This window comes from Aphis gossypii, chromosome 2, assembly GCF_020184175.1.
Source record: "Aphis gossypii isolate Hap1 chromosome 2, ASM2018417v2, whole genome shotgun sequence".
In the NCBI taxonomy this organism is placed as follows: Eukaryota; Metazoa; Arthropoda; class Insecta; order Hemiptera; family Aphididae; genus Aphis; species Aphis gossypii.
In genome coordinates, this window is record NC_065531.1 from 62,555,696 (window position 1) to 62,579,647 (window position 23,952).

General features: G+C 24.6%; 1 protein-coding gene across 2 annotated transcripts in view; it reads right to left on the bottom strand.

The window, feature by feature from the left end:
* LOC114122942 (metabotropic glutamate receptor 2) overlaps nucleotides 1-23,952 on the bottom strand; it is a 175,792-nt gene that overhangs the window by 107,322 nt on the left and 44,518 nt on the right. The window lies entirely within an intron of this gene.

Consider the following 23,952-nt stretch of genomic DNA (forward strand, 5'->3'; position numbering starts at 1 on the left):
TTTGCTCATTAACCCTCTGAGAGGTCAAGTCAGGGGGTCGAAAAACCTATAATCTCCTAATAACTTCGTTAACACGACTTCAGAGTCACCTCTTTGTATCTTGAAACTTAAAATATTCTGTTATTTATAATATTTAAAAATAAAGTACGTATGTAGAAGATAAAATATACAAAACCATTTTATATAAATGAAAGTTGCAATTGTTTTTGTTAAAAAATAGGTTAACCTTCTGTTACCAAATTACTAATAGAAAAATAAATCACTAATAATAATATAAAATATATATAATCGGATGTCTTTAGAAATATAGGATGTCAGAACAAATCTGTTCTGAATCGTTTTTCATCGTATGCAATGATTTATCATCGAATTCAAATATAACACATCCATTACTTCGACCTTATCAATTACAATGTACACTCAAAGAAACTATACAGCATAAATATTTTCCCGATTTTTATTTTTAAAAACTTAATAGTTTACTATAAGTCTATAAAGGTATTTTTAAAAAAAAAATAGTTAATTATATTTTCATTTTCAAATCAATTTTAAAAATAATTAATGTGTTATATATTACCTTCTATAATACTTACTAAAATGATGGTTATTATCTAATAATGCTATTTAGAATAAAGTGTTATATCATTATGTAGGTATTAACAATTGTTTTAAACCAATTTTTACTGAATTTCTAAAGTATATAAATAATTTAATCCAATCAAAAAATATATTATAAATATATAAAAAAACAATAATAATTGATTTATCAATAAAAATATAACCAATTGGAAATATTTCAAACTGTTAAGAAAATTAGTAACAAACGTGATAACCCATCAAATGTACCTATACAAATTGTATGTTAAACATTATACAGACATCAATATACGTTTTCGAGTATTTATATAAATAATGAAATCGAATAATATATTTATATTCTATTCCTAACTCTAAGCAATGTTGAATTATTATTTTTTTTATTTATTTAACATACATTTTTATCAATATGTACCGTAAATTGGTATAATTATTTTATGTTCAAGATTATATTACTTTATTCACTTATGAGATAAAATTTAATATTTTAATTTACTATTATAATATGATATGATGGTTTAGGGGATCTATTATTTAAATTATTTTATGATTTCTTAATCCTACATCAGTATTCCAGTACAGTCATAGTTTCGTTTAAAGTGTATGTATTTAATTTAGACACATTTATAATTGCATTTTCAAGAAAATGTATTTATATATAAAAACAAATTGAAAATTAATGAATTATACAATTAGGCATTATACTAATATAAAAGTCATAGAAAAATAAATAATATAATATTTTTAATTTAATGTTACGTATTTATTAGATAACCGTAGCAATTGAGTTGTATGGATAAATAAAAAAATAAAAAAAAGATCATAAATCAAGTGTGCAATTATTGATTTTAGTAAGCTAATAATTGAAAGTAATCAATAATATAAAATAAATTACTATTTATTAGTATGGTTATTAAAAATCATTAATAAAATTACATTCTAAATTAAACATAATTTTATAATTATTCATATCTTATATTAGGTGTAAACAACTTTCGAATAGAGAAAAATAAATCCACCTTCAATATAAATTTTACATTGCATTTTTTACGCTTGAAAATTTTTCCTTGTATCCTAGTATAGCTATTATTATAAAATAAATATAAACCCAATATAAATATTTTTAAACAATGGTTTCTGAATTAATTAAAATATTAAAATATTACAATAATTATTTTAACTATATTTTAATTTGTACACAGATATTATACTGCACGTTTGAACTTTTTGAATAAATTCTAATTCTAATCTTTAATCTTTAAAAATTATAAATAGGTACATAATGTTGTAATTATTTAACATAATGTGTACAAGTAAGACATCCAACAATTAATGACGAAGAAAAAAATAGAGGACGAAGAAAAATAATTTTTAAAAGTCATTGTTATATATACAAAAAAAAAACAATGTTATCTATTGTTTATATTTTTTATAATTTTAAAAAATCTCGGGCTATTATTTAACATTTTTTTTTCCGCGACACAAAGAAAAGTTTAGTTGTTCAGAATAATTGTATAACTTTCAGATATTTAGTAGGATATAGTTGTAGTATAAGTGCTGTTATTACTTTGAATACTCATCATCAACCGATGATCGTTTCTACAATTCCGTTGACTTGTATTTTATTATAAATAAACAATTATTATTGTCATCCCATCAATATGGATGTTCGCACTTGATTAGGCTGTAAGTTCTAGTGTGTCGAGACGATTTGTTTTCTTGTGCACGGATGTTTCGAACGCACTCTGAATAATAACTTTCACGGGATAATATATTATTTATAATACAATTAAATATATGTAAATATATACATATATTTTTATTCGACACACGCGCACACACAGTTATTCCCTTACCACTCATCCTGACAGATACGAAATTCCAGAATAATAAACTATAAGATTTTGTTTTTTCATAACAATAAATAATAATAATAAAAATAATCGTTTACGAAAAAATATTTTGTGTCATGCGGTGAGGTTCGAATAACGCGAAGTGCTCGGTTACATCATATTGTGTGGTTTTGTGTTTTATTATTATACTCCCATTTTTCCTCTCGGTAAGAACCGAAAAGCAAAAAAATAAAACCATCAAACCATCAAACGGACACACATGTATGTGTATTTGTTTATTTTTAAAGATGGAGAGAATGGAGCGGCTTTTATGGTATACGATAAAAAAGAATATCGTTGTGACGGTGATGACATCTTTTAAACACACCGAAGTGCAAATGCGCGAATACGGTTCGTTGTCACTGTCAATACGGTCAGAAGACTAACACGGGGAGCTTAATAATTTAGGCACTGTCGTGTGTGTAAACGCCTTAGACCATTCTGCCGGCAATAAAAGTCGGTGGATTGCATAGGGTCGATCGGACAGCCGTCCGTCTTTTCTTCTCACACACAAGCTTATTATCCCTTTGCAGTATGTTATTTACACGAACACGTGCGTAACTATATATGAACTCACAGCATACACGCGCAGTAGGCTTAAGACGGGTGAAATTAAACTCTGCGCATAGCAATAATTATTTACACTTAAAGCTATACCCAACATCGAAATCTAACCAGATCTGACTGTTGTTTCGTTTTATCGAAGTTTATGAAATCGAAACCTGTATCAATATCTGACTGGCGCCTAGTAGTGTAGATTAATTTTTTTTGTTTTTTTTTTTCAATTTTACTTCATCTTATTATTTTCAATCGGTTCGGCAAGATGTATTTTCAGTTTTAATAATTATTCATCAACAACACCTATTAGTCTATACTAGTACAGTGCTACGTGCTAAAATATAATATGACTTCGATGTGGGCTTTTTATGACTCCAAACATTACAAATATAAGATAGGTAAAGCATAAATATTTCAACTAAATTGCAAAGATTAAAAATAAAAATTTGTAACGCTCTTATAATCCCATATTCAATTTGGATATATTATGCACAATACGTATAATATGACTAGTTCCATGCGCGCGAAAACGTCATCACCGATAACAAACTTTTTCCGTCATGGTGTGAGTTTTCTGCCTGTCCGTAGGGAAATCCCTTCTTACACCTACATTCATAATAAATGTATAAATGTAACAAAAAATACGATTGATGGATCAAATTCGAACTTCTCGCTTTGAACCGTCACACTACGACACTTTCCTTTTACCGCCGTCACATCACGTAAATTTAATTCTCGAATTCGACATATTCCGAACATAACACCTTTGTATTATTATCAATAAGGTTTCATAATTCATTTAATTACCAATCTGCATTAATTAATTGTGTAGATGGTCTCAAAATCACAAACGTTTGGATAGATTTAGTAAGTGCCACACCACAATTAAAAAAAATTAGCAGAATAGGAGTTTCTTATAAAACGAGAGAATCTAAACGGAACTAGTGCTATCTGGTTGAGTTTTTAAATGCATGGCGTTGGATTATAAAAAAAGATTTATTTTACTCGGAAGCAGATCAGATAGAAAAGATAAGTAATTCTCCGGTCTTTTATCCAATGAGCCGAATAAAGAACAAGTTTGGTAATTTGGTTTTCCGGAAGCTACGGCCTTGATGCGAAAAGGGGATGTTAAGGATACGTGACGCAAGAACTTCCTGTATGAACCCCATCAAGCACATACCGGATGGTCTACAAACCAATGTACCATAGTCCTGCAATGAGGACTGAAAAGTACATTATAATTATGTACAAACAACATTTCCAAAGCTCGATGTGAGGGTAAAATGTACTGAGAGTCGTCTATGTCAACCCGTGGTTAGAGCGACATGACGGTAGGGAGATTAAAAATGTATTTATGGTTTTGCAGAGTATACGATTTAGACGAGTCAACCGCGAAGGGCCGTGACCACAACTCGGAAACACACTCGCTCGAGCTAACAGAAGGAAACCCTTTATGTATAGTATATATATAATAATATGCACCTTACATTATGCTGTACACGCAACGAATGACATGCCGACATTATGCCGGTAGAATTAAACTCGATCAAATGAGAATTGTGTCAACCAGCAATAATATAGTAGTAGGACAGCGGAAGAACTGTAAATTTACAGGGCCTGAAATTTAACTTAAATTTTTCCATTTGTTCCAATAAATTAGTTTTTCCAAAATTATAATTTTTTAAATTTCAGGAAAATAAGTGCATATTTTTATTTTTAATATCTAATTGATACAATATATACTCTCTTATGATATTATTGGCAATTATGAAATAATGAGGTCATTATAATGTAGTGTAATCTAATAATAAATAAAATACTAATTAATACTTATTAATTTAATAAATTACAAACTAATAACAAAAAAGTTAGTTGTTTGTATGTTTTTATTTATCATTTTTTTAAATCCAAATTTAACACATCCACAATGTTACTCAATGGTGAGGTATGCCGTATACACACTCGAAATTTACTACTATGCTCACGAAAACCTGATTATTAATCCTTTGGGTATATGAAAATATGAAACTTTATTTTCTATATTGGTAGTAACTATTCAACTATTTTTTGAGCATATACTATTCTTAGTTTAAACGCATAAATGCTCGTAAATATTAATTTAATGCATAAACCTATCGGTTTAAAATCCAAGTCTAAAACATCATAATGCGATATAGGTATAAATGTATAATAGTATGGTATACAGGCCCGTAAGATTGCTCGTGTCTATTACAGACTTCATGAGAAAAAGTCGTTAACCTCTATCGAAATGAAAAAAAAAATACCTCAAACGTGTGATCCGTATTCACCGAGGTCCACGTAATATTAAATAAGCAGGTAAAATACGCGTCTACACAATTCGACGTGTAAAAACTATCATCGTCCGTGAGAAACTCTTACCGTCGCAGCAGTATATTAATAGGTTCACGTGCCTCACTTTTTTTCACGATATTATTATATTACAACCAGTGCCCATAAAAATTGACGACGCACTGCGGTCGGGTAGACAAAATTAGAAATTCCAATACCTACGGCGCGTTGAAGAGTAGCGTGGTTCAACCCTCGGCGTTAAGGCCCCGCACCGCGTGTTAAGACTAAAAGAAAATGTCAGATGATGGACACGCGATTAGTCAAATAACCAATATTCAAATTATTACTAGTAATCTTTGAGAGGTTAAATGTGTATATACAGAGAGATTTACCAATCATGCGTACTCCCTTTTTTCTTCAATAACTCAAAAATTTTGTATTTTCAGTTAAGAGTTGAAAATTGAATATAAGATTTTCCATAAGTAAGTTTGGTTTACAATAATTATAAAAGGAGTTGAGCGTTGGCCAATTAAAACAATTTTATCTAAACCTTAAATTTTCATAAAATCAAATATTCACCTGTAAAATAGCGATTATTTACAATCAAATAATTTTAGATTTTGTTATAGTTAAAAATTACTAGTAGTAGAAACTCGAAACTTACACCAGTTCTTTAAATTGCCATTTTCTGTACATGATTTAATTTTGAGGTATTCGGGTATCGCCTTTTTTCATCACCCAGTGAAAAATATATATCCTAGGTTGACAAATCATCTCCGTTCAGAATCGTTTTTCGTATACAATTATATCTATCATTGGATTCAAATTTAAAACTCCTATATATATAATAGTGATTCACATAGCACCTAATGTACAGCAGAGCAGTATCCACTTGATCAAATTGTGAAAATTTAATATTGTCTTAAGTTTCACTCACACATTAAAGTGTGGAATATATTAGTTTTATAATAATAATATTCCTCTTTTAAGCAATACTTTATCGAATGGTATGGATAAAACTCAAAATGTACTCTGTATGAACTTATAGTATCTACCTTTGTACATCAAATATCAATTAAATATTTGATATGAAAATTATTTTTAAACCGTCAATTTTGATTTATCTAGTAGTTCTGCAACATACCTAAACCAAAACTAAATAACTGCTGTACATTTTCAAAAATTCGAGCAAGTGTGGTTTTAACTGAATTAAGTATGAATGACTTTTCGAATGCGATGATTTATCATTGTTTTCAAACTTTTAACAATAATACACTACTGTTTTAGTCTTTTGGAACGATACAAGTGAAGCTAACCTTCCTTGTTCTTATCCCGTTCTGCTGAACTGTTAAAAGTCGTACACAATATATGTGCTGTGGCTTAAAAGTTACAACATACAAAATTTAAATTAAATAATTATAACAAACTGAGGCTAATTACACAACAACAAAAAAAAAAAAAATGATGACAAAACATTACTATTGTGTTTATATAACTATGTGATTATAATTTTAAAATTGTACGTAAATTTGTAACAAATATTCGAAAAAAAATGAATATACATTTATATATAATTTTGAGAAAAATTATATTCAATACTTCAAAAATTCAAATAAATAATATAATTATCATCAAAATATTATGACGATAAAATTATAGTTGAAAATTAATTTAATTTAGGTATATATTAAAAAAAAAAAAACCGTATGATAAATATTTTTTATTTATATGCCATTATATTTATTATTTAATATTAAATTTAATAAATCTAATATTGTAATAAGTCTCACTTGTTAACATTTAAAACTGCATGTAATAAATAATTATAATTGTTTTTATTCTTCATATTTTAATGACTAATGATTATTAACATATTATAACTTATTGGCAAATACATATATCCTGTCAATTCACTCTATCTATTGTAAAATCGTGTCGATCAGTTCCTAGTTTCATCTTTTTCTCATAAATAAATTTAATTTATCTATGAATAGTTCTATTGTTTTACTTTTAAAACACAACCAACAAAACAAAATTAAAACTTTCTTATACGCGAATACTTCAGAGAACAAAACTAATAAAATTCGATTATCTATAACATTATTACAAAAAAAAATTGATTAATTTCTATCATATATAGTATATACTACCCTATAAAACGCAACATGTGTTATAATAACTATTATTACGGTCATAATTTTAAACAGATAACTTATTTTTATGTATTGTAAAATCGTGCTATTACTGTTTCCAGATGATTAAGTATACACCGTGAAGATAATTTAATAGTTCAGGATATATTATGCGTTGCTGATGCACAAAGCCAAAAAATTATTTTTTGGGTAATAAATAATATATGATAGAATATACTCCAGTGATATAATTCAAAAAATGACAATTTTATATAATACAATGCAAAACTTTTAACAAAACAAAATATTATTACAGTAGGTATGTAAAATAGTGACTCTTTAAACCTTTAGAAATTTATTTAAAATGAAAACAATAATAATTTTACTAAATCAAAATTAATTTTAACAAAACGTTTTAAGTGCATATCGATGTCGTTTCCAATTACAAATAAATTATATTTACGGTGACCCAAACTATCAAAAATGAATTAAAAAGTAATATTATACACTAAAGAAAATCAAATTAAAAATCAGTAATAAATAAACCAATTTGAAGTATGAAATCACAATAATTGTTTGTAATATTTTAAAAGTATTCACATTTTATATAGGTAACTTTACATAATACCTAAAACTATAATACAATTGACATTAGTTATCAGTATTCGATACAAATGTGTTGTTGAAAATACTAATTATATTAAAAACAATATTTAATTATTATAAAATGTAAAATGTTTTGTTCACTGAAATAAAAATCGTCACATAAATAAGCTCATATCATTCAGAAATAAATCTTATAAATAAATCACTAGACCTCTTTTAAATAAATTACCGACAGAAAGGACTTGTGCTTAGTTCTTTCAATATTTTTCGTTATTGTGCTGTTTAATATCTAATGGTACAAAAAAAACTTGAAAATCTTACTGCATTTATCGTTTGTGGGCATGATAATAGACATTTGCGATGACTTTATTATTCTTGTTCTGAGTACTCCACCAACTAAACGTACTTTCAAGCAGAAAAAATAAAGGGGTGATGTTTTTTATATTATTTTTTTAGTTAGAATATAATATTATTTACGCGCAAAGAATACGGTTATGATTTATAAATATATTTATATATATATAAAAAAAAATCAAAATACACCCCAAGGGAGAAAAAAACAGTAGAAATGTAGTGGAAGAAAAATAGAAGATTACATTATATTTATATGTGGGCACTATACATACGCACATGCGTGCACGTTCTTGACGCCTGGATTGCTATTGAATGAGAATTTCAATTTTATGAAATTCTCAAAGAATGATGGCCATGAAAATACTTCTATATTTCGTTTTAAAAAAATTTAAATATAAACTATCTATTCTCGTATTTGATATTCAAGTGAAATCACAGAACTTTTTTTGTTCTAGATCCATAGTACTATTTTTTAGTAAATACTTTTTTGAGCTCAAAAAGTTCAAAAAGTTTCATGTATCGCATCACTGAATTGAAAACTATAAAATATTGTAATGATGGTACTTGTGAAGATAATATTTTTAAGCCTCTTCAAACAAAGGGTTGATAATATCCCAGAAGGTAGTGAAAAATATTAAAAAAAATCGATGAAAAATCCAAGCTTAATACAACTAAGTGTGTTTAATTAACGCATATACATAATTATTGCCATTTTATTTTATATTAGGTGTCGAGTATACCTCATCATTGTAGATTAGGTCAGTGTAATGTATATGTCCAATTTAAATTCAATAATAAACCGTTACATACCATTACAAAACATTTCTTTATGAAAATATACAATATATCATAATAATTACCTATGAATAAGATTTTAAATTACAATAAATTAACTAAAATGTTATTCTGTGTCATTTAAATATCTTTTTTTTCCCAAATTATAAGTAAATAAAATTAGTGATAAAAAAACTGTGTCAACACATTTTTTATTTTTTATTTACCGTATGGACTATAAGAAACTTTCTATTGAATTTTTAATCTTTACTACTTAATCATAAAAATTGAATATTTTATACATCTTTACTAGAACATTGTCTGCAGATGTTCGTGATTTTAACAATTATTTCAAAATGTGAACTTAAAATAATCATTAAAAAAAATCATGTCCATGTACCAAACTTAAATATTTTAACTATAATAAAATAAAATGTATAGGGAATCTTTTATTAAATTTCTAAGGTATTTGACTAAGAAAAGCTTAAATTAAAAATAAAATAAAAACAAAAATACTAAATGTTTTACTTATACTAAAGCTTTATTATTATTATTACTAAAACTATTATCATATAGCTAAATAAAAAGTTTTAAAAATTCATCTTTGATTATTTTTTAGTTACACCTAAACAAAATTAATTTAGTCAATTACTAGTTGTTACTGGTGTTTCGTAAAATTAAATTTTTTTTTTAACTTGTTTTTGTTTTCCGATTATTTTGAAAATTACTAGGAATATTTACACCCAAAGTACAAACTAGATCCAAATTTATAAGAAACTAAGTTTAAAATCGAAGCATTTTTAATACTCAAAAAAAAATAACAAACAAAAAAACACATAATTCTAAAATAAATAAATTTATAAGTTTCTCAAAAAACATATAAATACACATTCATGTAATATAATACCACAACATTGTTAACTCAATACATTCCTTCTTTTACTCGTATTCTATAAATATTAACATACCCTATTGTTTATTATAAATGATGTCAATTTTATAAATACTATTATCGTTAAAAAACCTCAAATTACTATAACGTAAGATAAATCAATTCCTGTTTATACAAACTTGGTAAGTAGGTGGTTCAATATTTTAATTCGTTTTAGTTTATTAATAAGAATAGAAAGGAATTAAAAAAATGATTGAATTGTAATTATTCTTCATTAATAATAATACAAAATATAAATATTTTTTAAAATACTTTGTAAACAGTATAAACATTGTCTTTAAAATCTAAAATTCAAGAAAAATGTATTTATTTACACAAAATTACTATACCTAATAAAAAATGTGTTGCTTTGTTATAAATTGACAGCATAAAATAAAATAAAAAAATTGAAATTCATCAACATTCTATCGTTGATTATAATATTAGAACAAATGTTTATTATTAAAGATATTTTTTGAATAAAATAAAATTCAGAATTACCACATACCAGTAGAACTAAAAAAACCAATTCAACAAATCTTGTATTTTTTTCTTTTTATTAAAATAAGTATGCAATCAGCATTAATTTGCATGATCAATGATTCTACAATTTTTTTGATATCATCTAATTTAATATTATTCATATTCAGAATCTGGAATATATTATATAACGTGAATAACAAATATTTAAACTATCCATTAATTTAACGATTAGCACGCTCAATATAATAATGCATATGTTGTTATATAGTTTACCACTAAAATATGTACATGTCATATGTTATTTGATGTTGCAATATATTCTATAGCACAATATAATGCATTTGGAAGTATATCTTATACGATATCTAATTACATAGAAGCTAGAAATTAATATCGTGTAAGATATTATAATCATTTCATATATAGGTATAATGGTACATAACGACACTCAAAGACCAATGAAACATTTTTCATTTAAAATAACATAATTTGTATTCTAAAAATGAAATTTAATCATATTACATAATAAATTATAGCTACAAAACATAAATTTAAATTCTCTAAAATCTTATACATATTTCAAATTATATTTGAAATAATATGTATTTTATGATAAGAAATAAATCAATTTAGTTAAATATCGAAAAATAAATGTCAAAAATTTTATTTTTTCCACTAGTTATATGATTGCCAAGTATGTTTTTGAATTTATAAAGTTCACTAAAGAATTGGATTTAATCATAGTTTTATAGATTCAACTTCTGATTTAGTTTTTTAATTAATTATTGAGATAACAATACATCCTTGTTAGTATACATTTGGTGTTTACAGTGACGTTTTGAAAAATTGAAAACGGAATCAATAACTTAACTGTGTGTGTTAAAAATGTGTATTGTTTACATTTTTATATCTTTTTAGGCGAGGATAAGCCTAAACCGATTTGCTCATGAAGTGTGCATATTTAAAATGTGACGTGTACCAGCGTGACGTAATCCTATATAAGGAGTTTAAGGACATTGTTAAGATAACTTTACGAAAAGAAACTTTTTAATTACTAATAAAATTTGTATTTATTACTACACAAACTACAATTGATCAGATTACGCTTGAAATGTATTACTAAAACTAAAAACAATAGATGTTCTGTTACAAGAAAAGTCTTATACGGTCGTCCTTACATACGCAACTGACTTGTGTGCCATGATCAAGCGGCTCCGATGCCTAACGACAGGGTGGAAATCGCTGGATCTGCGGATTCCAGCCAGGACGTCCGGTCCTGTAGTCACGTACTCCAATGTACATATCATACTACAAAATATGCTCGCACAACGACTAAAATACACCAAGCGATGTATCAAATCCATCGTAGGCTGATTGCCAATCTTGGTGGGATTTGCCACAAAGCTAGGACAGCTAGGTACACAGTATTATATACACCAACAAGGTATTAAAGGGACACAAAAGGAAATAGTCCAATAGTCGGGCTTTTTCATCGATCATAAAAAAAATGAAAACTTTTTATTGGATTATTAACGAATTAGGTCTAATACACCAGTATTGTCTCGTTGTTATAACAAAAGTGGTGATATAATTTAGAATGACAAATTTACCATACTTATTAACATAATAAACTGTAATACGATGCACGTTTAAAATATGTGAAATGTTTATTCCGTATTCTATTGCACATCTAAGAATTCATGTATTTAAATATCAGTTTAAAATACTATTTATTCCCTTTACCCATCGATTGGTTAAAAGCGCATAGTCACGTTTATTGATATTAATAAAAAATATATTTTAATACTACAATCGAACAAATAAATAAGTGTACAATAGTTCTATTTGACGTAAGTTTATACTAACTAGTATTAAAAAAGTATCAAAATATGAATATTTAATATAAATTTATACTAGCCAATAGTACAAATAAAAACCAAAATATAATGTTTATCAAATGTGTTTTAAATTATGTATAGAGTTGTATATATTTTTTTTTTAATCAATATACGTTAAGACCCCATGAATTCAGTATGCTAGTATAGAGTGAGCTATTTTACATTTTTTTTTTTAAACTTATTTTAACTATAGTTTTATCTATTTAATAGAAACATCAAAATTAAAGCATGATAACTATGTTAATTTTAATTACACTCTTGTGATTTATGAATCTTAATTAAGATTTTCTAAAGAAAATGACTAAATTATAACTATCTATCATATTTTAAAATACTAAAAATATTTTAATTATAAGTAAAAACTATTAAGTTTGTTAATTTTATTACTAAACGTTATCTTACTATCTATGAAGTTAAGTTGCGTATAAATATATTATAGTATTATTTTAGTAAAACTTTACTGTATTATGGTTCAATATACTATATATTATTAAACTTTTAAATTACAATGATAAATTTATACTATATGCTAAAAGTTTTTTCCAGAGTAAGTATTAAAATATTGCTCGATAATTCAATATTTTGGTATTTGAAAACAATAATACATAATATAATAGTTAAAAATTATATTTAAAACGTGTAGTTCACAAAATCATTAAGTGTACTGACATAGTCACATATTTTTTACGATTCAGATTTTTTAATATGAATTGGAAATTCAAAAACGTATTGACAACTATGAACTAATGTATCTACATAATAAATTAAACGTTAAAATTGCTATAAGGTATACTTACAAGCAAGTAATTATTGTAAATAAATAATTATATAAATCAATTTCTAAATGGGTTTTATGATTGTTCAGGTATAATTAATTATGTCTATAGTAAATTAATGTATTTTACTAAAATGTACAATATTAAGTCCATATATCAAAAGGGTTTAGGCTAAAATAGAAGAGTAAAAAGAGCAAATATCAAATAGTCAGGTTTATTTTATTCTAAATCTATAATGAAGCTATACGATTTTTCAAAATAAAAATACCTTGCTGTATGCTATATTTACAAGCTGATATAGTGTTTATAATGATTCAAAAAAAAAGAATTCTCTTCGTGATTATTTTTTGCTAACAATTAACATAAATATTATTTTTACATTTTTATACCTATTATATTTTATAACATACTCGTAGATATTAACCAAAAATATTCAATGTGAATAAGTGTAAATATTTTTATTTGTTATTTTGTTAAAATAATTGATATGGTATAATATTAAAAGCTAATACGTTTTAATATTATGCATAATATATTAAATATGCCTATATTTGTTGATTTAAGAAGTTTTATTAATTTAATAGAAATAAAAATAATACAAATATAAAGAGCTTTTACATCTTTATTTAATGATTTTAAATTAAAAAAAATTTATTTCCACTTTTTCATTCAAATACGGCAAATACAGTATATGAGATAATTAATTAACGATTACCGTTTACATGCTTTGAACTTAAAAACAAATATTAAAGTATCGGGGAAAATGATTGGAATAAACATCATTAATACATTTAATTTTGATAGAATATTAAAGTAAATTCACATTTAAGGTGTATTGTGATAAAAATGTGATCAACTTATTCAACAAATTAATTTATGTTTGGTTGAAAGAAAATTTGAATATTTTACGATTTTCTAACTTTAGAAACAATGAAAGAATATATTAAATTAATTTTAATTTACAACAATAACAAAATATTATTGGTTAGGTGACCAAATAATGAGAATTCTCCATTTTTAAAATGATAAAAGCAAAATATATTGTGTTTTTAGAAAAATTAAAAATTAAGCAAAAGTTTATTAAAATAAATAAGTAGGTATAATTTTTATAAATTTGTCATTATTAAAATGTATGGTAACACTGTTTTTTTCTTTATTATTATTTTTAATATACCAGATTTAGTACCTAAACAATAATATTTATTTAATAAAATAATAAACTTAATGATATTTTTTAATTGTCATTGTTTTTTTTTAATTTCTGACAGTGTTAACTTCTTCCCCATTCGTCTAAACTATGATCTCTAATCATAATCTAAAAATAAGCTGTTATTTTCAATAAAAGAGTTATACCAGTAATATATATATAAATTATTAACAATAGATACTTACTTTTCGTTCTTAAGAAAATTACAAATAGTGTAGGATGCATAAAACATAATGTGTATAATAAATACTTTACATTCCGATTAACAAAAATAAAAAATTATGATTTAATTATTTTTTTACACAGAAGCTATATAATTTCAAAATTAATCCTATGCTTATAAGATATGTATTCTTTTTTAAAAATTGAGTTTAACACGATTTTGAGCAAAATAGTCTAAGTATAGTACATCAATAATTAATATTTAAAGGAAAAACAATAAAAAAATATCATCGTAAAATTCCAAATGTTTATACGATGAAGTACCAAAGATTTAATTATGCATCATAATGATAGAGAACAAAATATCCAAAAAATATATGTATATAATATATTATATATATTAAAGATAGTGATGATGGTATAATATTTTTGTAGCCGTTATGTCTTCTCTCTAATATTAAAATAAAGTACATAAACTGGCTGGAGCGATTTACGATAGAAACAAAATTTAATCAAAAATAATAAAAACATAAACACTTGTAAGCTTTAAATATTAATTTGTTTGACAGTAAATTTTTTTAATTAAATTTTCATTTATACTTACTTTGATTTTTGTTAATGTATAAAAGGAAAATTATAAGTTATAACGACTCAAATTAATACACATTACACAGTTAGTGTAACAATAAATATATGATTCAAATTTTTTTTTTTAATTGCGTTTATGTAATAGAAACGCATACTTTCTTAAGAATGACTTTTAAGGTGAAGTTGTTATTAAGTATTTACAAGCTCGCAGCAGTCTTAATACGTAAATTATATATAAAAAAAAAAAAAAAATTCTAAAAAAAAGTATAATACTGAACATTATAAACCATACGTGATAGGTTTTTAAAATTATAAACCTTTTTTCACTTTATGCCGTTTTTATATTTTTATTGATATAATTTTCTAATTTCCGGTGTTAAGAGTTAAAACTTTGTCCTTAAATAAAATATAACTTATCTTATAAGCAAATATAAGAAAAAAAATAAACATTATTTGCAATTGTTTATGTATCCAAAATGAGACCCACATTTCTATATATCTGGTTCACTTTATTTTCTTCCAATTTCCTATTTATGGTTAGTATTAGTATTTTGTGTATTTAAACTTCTATGAGTTTTAATATTTAGTTAAGTACATTTTAAATTCTTTATAGATTTTTTAATGTTTTAGTTAAGCAGTGATGTTCGTTAAATTTATTATTTTATTTTATATGAAGGTTATTAGCAGTAAAAGTTATTTTATCTCAAGTTTTCGGTGTTGTTTCTGGTAGAAAATTGGTACTAATTGATATCTTAGTTACTTTACAGTTTTTAAAAATATTTGGTTCTTTTTATGTTATGAATAAAAATAAAATATAAATATATTAAATTGTGAATTTTAAATTTAATTTTAGAATTATGTATGATATATATTTTAATAATATGTAGGTATGTATACAGTTCTTAACTTTTAACTGTAATTGAGATATATCAACAATTTATAGAAACGTTTTTTTTATAAGCGTTAAAAGTTTATATTTTATTGGTAGTTAAAAATGCTTATAAAGTTAAAATCTAAGGATTGAAAATGAAAGAAAAGGTCCTTTTAAGTTTTTAAGTTTTCTATATAGAAACTTAAAAATAAACACCATAAAAAATACATTCATATTTTTTATAGATATTTCAAGTTTGGAAAATTGTATTTGAATAATCTGTTAAAACATAATTTTAATATGTCTAGTTGTGTAGTATTTATACATAAAATACACTATACAGTGTATGTTATACACATTAATATTAAAAAACTCATACTTAGATACCTACATATATTATTGTATTATTATACATTAAAATTAACGTTTATTGAATAATATAAAACATATTCATGTATATATATATACATTCACGTTTATATAGTATATAATATTATTATTGTAAAGGTAAATTACTTCTATTTTATATTTAATTAATAAATAAAGTATGAATATAATAAGTATCTACACAACAAACTTTAAAAATTCATTCATATAATCAGCTGTAGATGACACATAATTACTTGTATAATATGTACTTATGTAACTAAAAAAAATATGAAAATATATTTAATAATATATTTTAATGTATTTTTTTAAATTAAAAAAACTATATTAAAAATCAAGGTAATATAAATTAGAATAACTTTGATTTGATTCGTGTTTAATCAGATTATAAACCAAAAAAAAAAATTATTGCGTATTTTTATAACAGATTATAAGGAAAAAAAACTAAAGTAAAATAAAAATAAATGTACATCAAACCATATTTTTAAACTAAATATCCATAAAAGTAAATAAAGCTCATTTTTAAAAGTTATTAACTTATAAAAGGTTTTCGAAAAAAAAATAATGCCACTATTATAATGTTTCGTATAATGTCCTATTTAAAAAAATAATATATAGATTTGTTTAAATATTATAACAAATAAATAATGTAAAAAAAAAAGAATGTTATTGTTAATAGTTTAATTAAAAATAAATGTTTGACGTATTCGTGCAGATAATAAGGAAAGTTACATTTTTAAATGTAAATTCTATAGATGCTCTTTAAAAAAAAAAAAAAAAAAAAAAAAAAAAAAAACAACTAGGAAAGTCGTTTTGCTCTATTGAAGGCTTAAATGTACCTCGTTTTAATCATCTATACTAACGTATTAAATTTTAATTAAATAATAAATCCATTACCTACATAGGTAATAATAGTATACGAAATACAATTTTGAATATAATGGTATACATATCATCTATTTCTTATTAACTTATATTTAATCATTTTAAGTAATTTATTTTTCTATTAATATGATAGTCCAAACTAATTTTTGTTAAAACCATTTTAATATCACATATATTATATTAATATTTATTATTTATATTTATAATATATTAGCTATCTCGAATTTTGAAGTTATAATATTTTTGTGTCATGCATTATTTATATTAGCTGATCAATATCTATCCACCAGTTACCATTTCAAAGGTTTTAGGATTAAAGCCTATACGAATACAAAATTTTGAATTAGAGAAAAATAGCTATAATTGTTAAAAGATAAATCGTTATTTTTCGTTTAATATCCAATTTCAAATACATTTGAAGTTAAGATATCATCAACGCATATTCTTCGAATGTTTATTCTGTCACCTAATTGTTTTTAAACGTTATTTCAACAAATTTGTTTTTTTTTTTTTGTAATGAATCGTGCTTTTACACTTTCCGACCACTTAAGTAAACCTAAGTCGAGTCCTAACACCAATGGCGAAGTAATAAGAGGGTAATAAAGCAGAATCTCACATTACTTATGTGATCGTCCAAAAAATGATGCACTTTTCAAAATATATTAATAGCCACAAAGTTAGGTAGAGAACAGAAAAACCTACGGGTGTTAAGACCATATTGGCTTATCGCCGAGGAAGATTTTGAAACTATCTTAATCCAAACCAACAAAACTACAATATTCCACAGCCGAAATATAATTTTTTGTTATATCATCTTTCCCACACTCGACCGGAGCATTCACTTGATTCGACGGTCACGTACACGCTAAAACAATTATATTTCTAAACTATTGTACAAATAGAGTCTCGCCAAAATGTTGGCAAACGATTTAAAGACCATCGCCAGCCGGATCCGACCCTTCTGACAGTACCTGTTTATAATTTCTTTTGTACAATATGATAAGAACATCACGATAAACCAATGTAAATCACAGAAATATAGAAATCTAATTGATTAAACCTAATTTAACCACAGTATAATATAGATATATTATGTCATTGCATTTTGGTGGATACTTTAATTTTTCTAAAACAAAACTTACTACACACCCGAAATTATAATTTAAATATTTTCTTTGGAATGGACCATTAGATTTGAATGTTAAAAGTGTTTTTTAAGAATTATTATTTCATAATACTACTTCGCGATATGGTAATAATAACAAGAACAATAATATGTCATCACCGATAACGTATTTCAAAATACATTTTTTAAAACTATATTCTATTTGAAAAATAATTTCTCCAGGGAGTAATATTACCAACATTTATCTGTACAACTATTTGTGGATTATAGTGATACCTAGGTAACAGTCCAAAACTATATTTAGAAACCATTGGCCTTATCTTAGCTAAGTATTTTATAATTTTAAAAATACGTGTTCATCTTACTAATATAATAAAGGTGTTACAAATAATAGTGAACTCTTGTCTTTACAGGAAAATATTTTATAGGAAATTCGTTATTTAGCATTTTTTCATTTTTTTTTTACAATAAATATGATATTATAGGTAACGTTATAAAATTGAATAAAGTATATCCTAAGATGGTTGGTTAGTTAATAACTACATTAACACAAACAAATAAAATAGAGCGCAGTTATATTCAATTAGATTATTTTTTACATGCACGTGGCATTTACCAGACACTTTTCCATTATCTATAGTATCATTCCTTTGTGAATTCAAACAAATTAAATATTATTTGGCTTTTTTCCTGTGCAAGTGCTATCAATAAAAAATATGAGCATATGTGTACCTAAACAAAATACATAAAATACATATTATATTATATCATACACTTAAGTGTATACGTATACACAGAACATATACGATCTTAAGAAAGAGAAATTGTTTCATCTCTATAGTTTTTTGGTTGATATGACGGGAATGATAAACGAGAATAATGTCGAAACACAAACTATCTGAAGCCAAACCTACGTTTTCCGTTTTTTTATGTTGTGTCAAATATATATGTTCCTGCACTAACAGTATAAAATAATATTCAGTTATTTGTCATATGATATATGCGTATATATTGACTTTAAGGATGTAAAAAGCATATGTATGAAAGGACAATATAAGAATCATCAACAACACAAACACTAGAAGACCGGTTGAACCAAAAAATAAAAATATAAATATAAAATAAATAATCACCAAAGTGCCTTTAACGTTCAATAGTCTATATGTCTTTGTTTTTTTTGCATTGACTTTTTAATATATAAACCCCTATTATTTTAGTGTTATAAGATGTCTGTTCATTCAAAATTAAAACTATTAAATAACTATATCATAATATATTACTGTAATAAACTTCTATAAAGAATTTCATAAAATACTTTCCTTTTTGCTTATAAACGTATAGCTACAGTTATTAAAATGACAAATATTAAAACTACGAAAACACAATTACAAACACAAACAATTGTTTAACAATTAAGTTATATAATTTAATAGATTAAAATGTTATAAAGGTTTTACTACAGGCACCATATGAATAATATTTGGATTATAAAAATTAAACATAATACAGTTACTCAAGACTTTAATATAATTTAGGTATTTTATGTGTTTTACGCAAATATTATTTACTTATACTGCTTTGAGTTTCTAATAAATCTTTTTCTTTATTAAATTCATTATTAATACATATTAATTTAAAATACAACCAGCGGCAATGGGTAGGATAGTAAAATTTCTATCCCAACTCTCAAGTCAGTATTAACGGAGACAGTTAAATAAATGGCTATGTGTAATTCTCGAGGACAAGTATTGAAGATTTTAGTTTTGACTCCCTTCTGGCTATGTATCCTTGTAAGTCCATGATAAATCTTTGCCGTATTTTAGTCAATCTACTTTACACCTATCTCGCATGGGATGTTTTCACTCAAAATTACATTCAATATAGGTAATTCGTTTCTTGGATAAACTTAATATTCTCATTCTTTATTTTGTTAAAATATTACAAAATATTAAATATAATTGTATGTAAGTACAAAACTAAAATCTTTATTTGAAGAAACATTCGTTTCATAAAAAAATACTGTTTTCTACTTTTTATTTAAAAAAAAATGATTATGACTTTAATTGATGAAAATTGTACAATTTATATTATTTTATCGACTCCAAATAAGTATAGGTACGGTTATTATTGTAATAATCTATATACAATTTTATTACCATTATATTTTAACTTAAAAAACTTTACCAAATATTTTATGACAAAAACTTCAACGATATTGGTATTTATTGGTATTATATATTTAGTTTGTAATAACACAAATTATTAGAGAGTATCAAAGATAATTTTTTTTCGTTGTAAATCGCAGAATTAGAATGTACTGTTTACATATTACTGACCTCCTACTACAAATCTACAAAAACTAAAGTTACTCATAGTTATTTTTTAAAAGCCTTAAATAAACCAAATAAAAGTTTTTATGATTAGTTATTAGTCAATTTTCACAAGTATCACATATCCAATTTATTGAAGATGGTAGACATTTTTTTACCGTGTCTATTGTCCGTTAACCATATAAGTTATTTTCAACAAAGTTTCTCACTTTCAAGTCTTAACGAGTTTCAATTTTTTATTTCTTTATCAGTCCTTCGTGTGACAAAGAGACACATACATTAAAAATGTGATTTATGATAGCAATAATACATCAATTTATGATCTGGATATACAAAGTACAGGAAAACATAATTCTTTGAAAAAAAAAAAAATTCTATAAATTAAGAACGTATAATAATACTTAAATAGCAATGTTAACATTTAAATTGTATTTTAAAAAAAAAAAAAAGAGTATGATTAACTATCAAGTGTATTATCTATAATTATTTTAAACAAAGATCAAATTTTTGTGCTTAATATTACGAAGAAATTGCCAAAGGCTATAGTAAGTAAACATCATGGAACACAATACACCAATAAATAACATATTTGTTAAATTGTACAGTTTTTATTATTTATTTACGTTTTTAATAGCTTTTAACCGAGTTTTATTATAGCTTCCAAAATTTATAGATAGTATAATATAAATAATAATGAATCGAAATAGTAATAAGATAAATAAAATAAGCTATATTGATATACATTTAAATCTGAGACAATTAAAATATACAATCAAATTAATAGCTTATTCTGTATTGAATTATTTATTACTATATAATAAAAACGACAAGAAATAATTGTGAGCATGAATGTGTCGGATTATTGATTATAGATTGTTTTGGGCTATGGGATAACTTGTGTAAAACAGAGATGAGAATATTTTTAATTATGGATTTAAAATAGAATGATTTAGATTAATTTTATATTTGCAGTTTAAGTTTTGAAGCATATCATTTTAACTCATACAATCAGATATATTCAAAAATATGACACAAGTATACAAAACACAATTTATATATTGCAATTTTAAATTCAAACGTAATTACTGATAAATTTCTGTACTACAAAGTGTGTCATTATCGTAAGTTATTTTAACGGCACCGTGCACTATATTATGTACCTGACACGATCTAATATAATATATTTTGCAAAAAAAATGTGTTAAAAACAGGAAACTATCGTTGTTAGGTGTAATATATTTTGGGTCACTAAAGGTTTGAAAATTTTCATATTAATAATCTATGAAGTGTATATTTTTAAATAAGCTATATACCCTAAATTTGTCACTGATATTTGATGGCTTACAAGGAACCCTGCGGGTCTGTGTACGACATGTGCTCTCCTCTCTGCGTCGAACAAAAACAAAAAATAAAATAAAATTTCACACCATATTAAGTAAAAAACAATTTCTTAGTATTTCCATTCGATATTTTAACAAAAAAAAAAAAAAACTATAATACTTTCATAATTTGCAATATTTAAAATATTTTGTGATTATATTTAATACGCGCTAAACTGGCTAGACAAAGCTAAACTATAAATAATCCTAATCTATTAGTTTCTTTCACTATTTTTCAATCATTTGTGAAAAATGTGTTCTCCTGCAGTAATTTCTTCAAAAACAATGTACATCCAACATCTAAATTTGAGATAAACATACCACATTGCAAATAATTCACAAAGTTATTTATACAATTTCTACATTACTTGAAAACAAACTTTATAGCACCAATGCCTCTCTAGCCTTCAATATAGTAGACATGAAGACTTTGAAGACCTTCTATCCAAACTCCGGGAATGTCAACCCCGTGGGGTATAATTAATAAATTAGGTATAATTCCTAATTTTTCATCTCGGTCTAAAAAAATATTCATCAGTCATTCATTCCACACTTTTCGATGAACACTTTTCATTAAGCAATAAGTTGTATTATTTTATTATCTTTTGACATTTTACTGCTATTTGCTTATTTACGAAGAAAATTTGAAAAAAAAAGTTACGAATTATCAAAATAAATTAACTTAATTAACTTAATACTAATATTACAATACATTATTTATTTTACTGATCATTTACTCATTAACACCACTAAAAAGAAAATATCAATCATATACCATATACGACCATCAGACAGGATTTGATTCTCTATGCCTATATTACTAATAATCAATATAATCTCACTGCCGAGACGATTTCTTCTATAAAAAATAATACTCTATCGTAATCGGACAAAGTTTAATCGTCTAATCATCCATATCGGTAATTAATGTGTCCAAGTGCTATCGGATTATAATAACGATAACATACTGGTATTATTCATATACTATTAAATCAATAAAAGGTAATCCCTATATTTTTTATTTGTTGATTAGTTATGAATAGGTACATTGTTCAATTTTTTTTCTCACAATTTATTATACAAATGATTGAAGGTTTTGAAATTGACTTGAGGACTGTATTAAAATCTGCTACAGATCACTCACGCCTAGTCTTTCCCTTTCTCTCTTATTTTTAATTAAATCGTACTTTAAATTAAGTTAATTGAGAAAGAAACTGCAATATTATAAAAACGGGTTTTCACTAGACTAGGAAACCACCAAAATTCACTCGTGAATGGATTAGGTACATACCCTTTCAGTATCCAAAAATCCTCAGTGTAAACTTAAAAGAAAGCGTGTTCGTTTGATTTAATTTGATTTTTACCGTATTAATCCCAAGCTAAGTGTCACTAATGGTTGGATTTTTAATCACGTAACTTTAATTTAGAATTTTCTCTCCCAAAAAAAGACAGTACAGCAATATATATGTCATTATACTGTAATAAAATTACAAAAAAAAAAAAAAAAACAATTTGGTATTACAACAGATCAAGAATGATGCTCGAATTTCGGGAATGTATCTATATTTTAAAATGCATACATGTATATGATTACATTACAATTACTTACAAGTATATTTATACAAAGGAAAATGCATCAGGGAATTATTCTTGCACCCAAATAATAATACTATATAATAATAGTACATATCTATTTGGGCACAAGG